This window comes from Pteropus medius, unplaced genomic scaffold (assembly GCF_902729225.1).
Source record: "Pteropus medius unplaced genomic scaffold, Ma_sr-lr_union100, whole genome shotgun sequence".
Lineage (NCBI taxonomy): Eukaryota > Metazoa > Chordata > Mammalia > Chiroptera > Pteropodidae > Pteropus > Pteropus medius.
Window position 1 is genome coordinate 544,405 of NW_024345919.1, and position 6,148 is coordinate 550,552.

At 42.0% G+C, this 6,148-nt stretch overlaps 1 protein-coding gene across 2 annotated transcripts in view; it reads left to right on the top strand.

The window, feature by feature from the left end:
- GRAMD1B (GRAM domain containing 1B) overlaps positions 1-1,592 on the top strand; it is a 220,056-nt gene extending 218,464 nt beyond the window's left edge. The window contains exon 21 of one of the 2 annotated variants that reach the window (XM_039874831.1): positions 621-1,592. The gene's annotated coding sequence lies outside the window, so the exon portion shown is untranslated. The remainder of the gene's footprint in view (positions 1-620) is intronic. The other variant, XM_039874830.1, reaches the window with a different exon arrangement.
- Positions 1,593-6,148: the final 4,556 nt, after the last annotated feature.

Genomic DNA, 6,148 nt, shown 5'->3' on the forward strand with positions numbered 1-6,148 from the left:
CTTTTGGCTCAAACTTTGTTGGGGTTTAGGTTAAGTGTGAAGCTTTGGCGGAAATCCTTGAGCTGCCTTAGAGCACTGACACTAAGAACCTGAGATTACAAGGAGTGGGGAGGAAGGAGAAACCTCAAGAGGAATGCTTTGATAGAAGTGGATTCTTTTCAGGTCCCCGTCTTCGACCCAAGCTTGGACCATGTCTAGTACATTCACCAGCAGCATCTGTAGGGTGAAATCTTGAGAAAGGACTAGGGGAAGAATCTTTCTGGGCTGTTTGTGGTCTCAGAAAGATTCTTTCTGTGCCATACTGTACCGCTCCTTTAGCTCTGCAGGGCAGCCAAAGCCAGCCCTTCCTCCCTGCCCCACCCCCACCCCCAGGTAAATAATACTCTTCTCTCTTCCCCCAGGTGGCAGGGCTGGGGTCTCCTCCCTACCCTCCTGACTTTACCTGCCCACTCCAGCACAAAACTTAAGAACCTCTCCTCTTAATTCTCTCCTCCTCAACCCCTTGCCTCTAGGCTGTGGGACAATCATCCCATCTACCTACCACTTGACATCCTTGACCCTTATTCCCCAGCCTGCAGCAGGCTAGTCCCACTCTCCTCCACCTCTATGTTTTCTTCCAGAAGATGCGTTTTGGGTCTGAGAGAAGCGTTTTTCTGGAAGGCCGTCTTTTAACGCCTCTGCTTTCCTGATGTGGAGCAGGAATTTGCACATGGTGTAGAGAGCTCCCCTTCCCATCTCTCTGCCCAGCCTTGTTACCTCACTCCTGCTCTGATGATGGCTGAGAGGCCCAACCAGCTCCCCGTTTTGGTGTTCTGTGCAGCAGTCCAGGGGTCTTGGGCATTGTTTTCTGTTGTGACTTGAGGTCCTCAGCAGGCCTGGGAGCCCGGATTGGAGCCTTGGCTGCTGGTGAGAAGCACCTTGCCTGCCAAGAAGAGCTGTTGCCAGATGATCTACTCAACATGTGAAGGCGTAAAGAACATTGTCGTCTCTACCCCTTGGCCCTCCTTGCTTCTCTCAACACAATGAGACACTGCAGAAGCAAAATGGTGGCCTCTACTCCAGGCAAGACAGCTGGCTGTGTCTGGGGAGTTGGCACTGGGCTTGAGCACCGCAAGCTGAGACTGCATAGTAAAAGCAACCATTTTTGCCAACAATAATGTGTGGCTCCCTACATCTCCCTATCCTGCACTCTAGGGCCAGACCACTCTCTGCATGGACCAAATCATCTTCCCAAACCCACGGTGCTTTCCCCCCACTCAACCTAGACTCCAAGGTGGGGAGGGATGGGTCAGAGGCCATAGTGGCCCCTGGATAATCCTGACATGGGGTGGAATGGGGTGAGGCAGTGAGAGCAGCCCCTAACACCTGCACTGGGCCATATATGGGAAAGAACACAGGTTGATTGCAGTGGAGTTGTCTGGCCATCTGTATTTGGATCTATAACTGTAATTTGCCTGGCGCTGTGCGCAAGGTTGAAAACTTACTGCTAGTTCCTAGAAACATACAAGGCTTCCTAGCCAAATCTTAATGTAAAGTAGCTAGAGCCATGGAAGTACAGTATGAATTAAAAAAGTATTGAATTACAAATAATAAATGGTGTGTGTGTTTATTGCTTGATTCATCAGTGCTCATTGTCCCAAATGTTTTTGGTCTTCCCAGATGTGATCAGGGCAAGTCCTGTGTAGGCACACTCATACACATAGGCACAGTCACCTACCCAACATCTAGGACTTCCTTCCCAGGGTAGGAGGCAGCCTGATAAAATAGAATGAGTAAGAAGTTTTAGAATCAGACCTGAGTAGAATTGCATCATCACTGTTTATCAGTTGCGTGACCTTGGACCCCCATCCATCACTTCAAGTGTGTTATTTAGAGGTAATAGAATGTGTTTGTGTGTGTAGTAGCTGGTACTTAACTAAGGTAATGTGTTATTTCATTATTAATCAGTACTTTTGATGATATAAGAAAGTATGATGGACTATGAATCCAGGTGACAGTTTCTTGTTAAACGTTTCCCTTTTGGGGCCTTAGCACTTCCAGAAAGATAGAAACAGCTTTGCTTTATTACCTTATGTTCCATGGACTAGTAAGGAAGAATGGCCCCTCCATTAATTAGGTCATCCTTGCAGTTAGCCCTTTGCCACCTGGTAGGAAATTTATTTGATGTAAGGCAGGTGAGAATACAAGTGACTTGTATTCCTTTGTATTTGGGTAGGGAAGAAAAGGGAAAAAGGAGAGACTCTCTCTCACATTTATCATATGTTTAATTCTAGACTACTAAATGTATTTTTTATACTTTGGCTATGTATCCACTGAATGATTGTGAGTTGAGGAATTGATGCAGGCTGGTAGACACACACAGTGCAGACAGTGGTTAGAGACACTTTATTGACATGAACAGAGGGTTTACTGAAAAACACTACATACAAGCATTAGGTTATCGAGATCTTGGGTGGTCAGGAACATTTCTAGTGTTCAGAAAACTATTGGCTGTGGAAAATCAAAAAGCAATATGAAGGTGACAATGTGGTAAAGAGTTCCATCAGTTGCAGAACTGTAAGAGTTTGCTACTTTGTTTGATGGCGTTTTACAAACTCCCAAGCACTCATTCTTCAGTTGCCTCCCCCATCACATCCGCTGCCCAGCAATTGCAGCTCTTGCCAAATGGTGACTCAGAGAGAAAGAGTATTACTGGCTTCGAGGCTTAGCTGATCTGTGATAGAAGTTGAGTCTGATCTAAACTCAGACTTGCTTAAAGTACTTATCTACTGGTCCTATATAAACTCAAGTAAGGGGGAAAACTAAACAGTTATCTACCACACAGTAGAGTTTAGAGATGAAGAAAGTCTTAGATGAGGATATTTTTCAGTCCTTAGACCATGGGACACACTGAGGGCCTAGACTGGTGCTTGACACAGTGGGTGCTGAAATGGAGAATGAATGGAGTAATAAACACACCAAATACTGTTCAGATACATTTGCAGTGACTAGATGAATTCACTATGTTAGGAATTTTTCACTTACAAAAAGAGGTGGGAGGAAGGCTTTTATTGTTTATTTTTTCACTTCTATGTGAACTTAGAAAAGGGGAACCAAGATAGAGTATCTGAAATGTGTCTAACTTGCTTCTTCCTGCAAAGATGCAATTACATAGCCTTTTCCCTCTGATTTATGTCAGGTGGGTTCACAAACTATGAGATGGCTGTATTTTCCTTTTTGATCTAATAGTTTTGGGGGAGAGGCTACTGTCTCTTATCTTTTCACTGCTCTACACATATTTCCAACATATTCCTGCTTTTAAAAATTCCTTTCCTGTTAACATGTCTAGTTTGGCATCTAAGGAGAAATCAGAAACTCAGAGAATCAGAAATCTGGGTGTGTGGATGTTTGGGGGTAAAAGAACTAAAGGATAATGCTTTTAAAATTAAACAGACTGAAAATAAAGGTCGGGGTAGGATGGGTACTGACTCTCAAGGTGTTTCCACACAGGAGTTGGGGCTGAGATACAAGACTGACCTAACAGTAAAGGTCAGTAAAGCAAGGTGCTTACAGGGCCAACTGAGTTGAGCAATCAAGTTCATGGCTATTAAGTGATAGGAATGGAGAAATCAGACTCAGCCTACCTTGGCCTTTAGTGAATTGCGTTATTGAGAATCAGTCATGGGAAATATCCAGCACCGAGGCAATAGATGGGGTTCCTAAAGTGATAATAGCCCTTGAGAACATTTCTAAGCCCTTTAATAAAAACAGTGTGCCAGATAAAGCTTTCAGAGCAATGCACATTTAGTCTGGGTCCTTTGCAGGAATATGGGGAGAAATGGAGTGGGTGAGGATTTGATGTAGGCTGGTGATCACAGTACTTTGGAGATTTATAGTCATGATCAAGTCTCCCAGGAAGAAGTTTAATTGCAATTCAGGAGAAATAATGACGTGCAAACCAACTAGAAAGGGAAAACTGAAATGAGATTTAAAGCACATTTCTAGCATCTGCCAAGAAGCAAAGTAGTAGAGGAGCAGTAGAGTGGGATTAGGGGTGAGAAAAGATGTTATCTCAGGATAAGCAAGAGAGGCAAAGATTAGATGAAAGTTAAAAAATGAGAGGAAAGGAAGCAACTATGATTTAAGTGGAAAGCGAACTGGGTTAGGAGACAGAAGACCTGGATTCCAGCTCTCCACTTACCAACTGCATGCATTTAGCGCATGATAAAGCTACTTAGCCTCAGAAAGCCTCAGTTTCTTCATTTATAACATGAGTATTAGTAATATCTGCCTCAAAGGGCTAGTTGTGGAGTAGAAAGAAGATAATTGAAATGAAAATGTTTTGTAAACCATATAGCTCTAATGAAAGTATTAAGGATGAAAAGAGTTGAGAAGTTACAAAAAGGAAAACATTACTTGTAAATGATAAGAAAAAGTAATGATAGGTACCATTCAGCTTCATTAAAAAACTCAGGAAACATCTCAATTTGGTTTTTTAAAAAGAAAAAAAATGCAGCTATGCATTTAGTCGATGACAAGTTAGATGCATGCTCTACTGGAACTTAGAGGAAAGTAGAGTGGTAATAAGTAGCTTGCTTCTACTATAAGCTCTGTCATCAATCAGCCATGTGACTGGGAAAACCTCACAGTTATCCAGGCCTATTTTCCTAACTACAAAATAAGAAAAATCTGTATACTGCCTCCTATTTCAAAGAGATTATGTGGGAAATTACCAACGAGAAGGGCCTTGAATTTATTGAAAGTATTTTCTTCAATAAAATTGGACTCTTACATATGTTAACAAGGATTTATTTCAAGTACTTTCCCAGGGACGGAAAAGACAAAACTGAGTTTGTCAAATGAGGTTCAAAGCCAATGCAGTATGATCCTTCCCTATAAAATCATTGAGATCTGAGGGGACATCTTGTTCATCAAGTCCCAGTCACTTTCATCTCATATTCCAAAAAGCATCTTTCCCCCTCCCCATCACTAGACGGTGAAGGACACCATGCTTGGACCAATCAATTAAAATGAAACGAGATTTTGACTAAAATTTGTTTGATGTTCATCTGCCCTCTCAAAATCTAAAAAAACAAAAAACAAAGAAACAAAACCCTGGACATTATGGATTCACAGGTGAAATATTTGGAAGCCACCTAGCTCATCCCTCCCTATCACTTCACTTATTTGCTCATCATCCATCTCAGACTAATAAGAATGTTTCTTAAATATCCTTCCCAGATGCATTCTTCTGGAGAATGTTTCAGATTCACAAATCCTTTCACTAAGGAAGCTTTAAGTCTACTTAATGTATTTCTGCCTTTTTGGCCAATTTCTAGTTACTAGAATCAGCCAGAATTAACCTCAACCAGGCAATCCACCCCAATCTGTGCTTGTGAAAGAGAAATGCCTATAGCCAATCTCAATTTCAAAGTCTTTTCAAAAACGAAATTATCTATCTTGTGAATTTTAACCTTGACAGCACCTATATCTGAAGTCAGTTGCACCCTAGGCTTATATCTGAAGTCAGTTGCATCCTGTCCGAGTCTCAGTTGCCTCCTATAACATGAGTAATAATTTAATCCACAAAAAGTTGGAGAGGAAGAACTTGGGAATTTCAGTTCCAATGCCCACCAGAAATAACACTTCCTAGCTATCTCAGGGGGTGTGCTTGCTTGGGGGGCAGGGACATACACAACTTACTCCAATAGGATCATGAATATATTGTATGACACTTAAGAGCCATTTAAATTGCTTAGTCCTTCCCTTAGTCTCTTATCTTTGGCTTCTTGAAAGACAGAGACTAACCCATGCCTTAGCAACCTAATAGGATCTGGCCTTGAAGTACCAACCAAGCTCCAGAGAACATTTTAATCCATGAATTTTCTATCACTGGAGAACCTAGATAAGCATGTTTTGCACTGATGATCTAGTCAAGTAGGCCAAGAACTCGGCAAAACTAATTTCAAAAAACCCCACTTCATAACACTTGCTTTGACCCAAACTAATCACTTCTGCTTTTTTCCATTAAGACATCCATTCACTAGCAGCAATTGAGAATAAGCTAGTTCCAGCCAGTAAGAGGCAGAGCACGTGCCACCTTCAGCACTTGTTCAAAGTCATTTAGAGCACAAGGAAGAAGTCCAGTTGGCATGGGAGCTGCTTACTT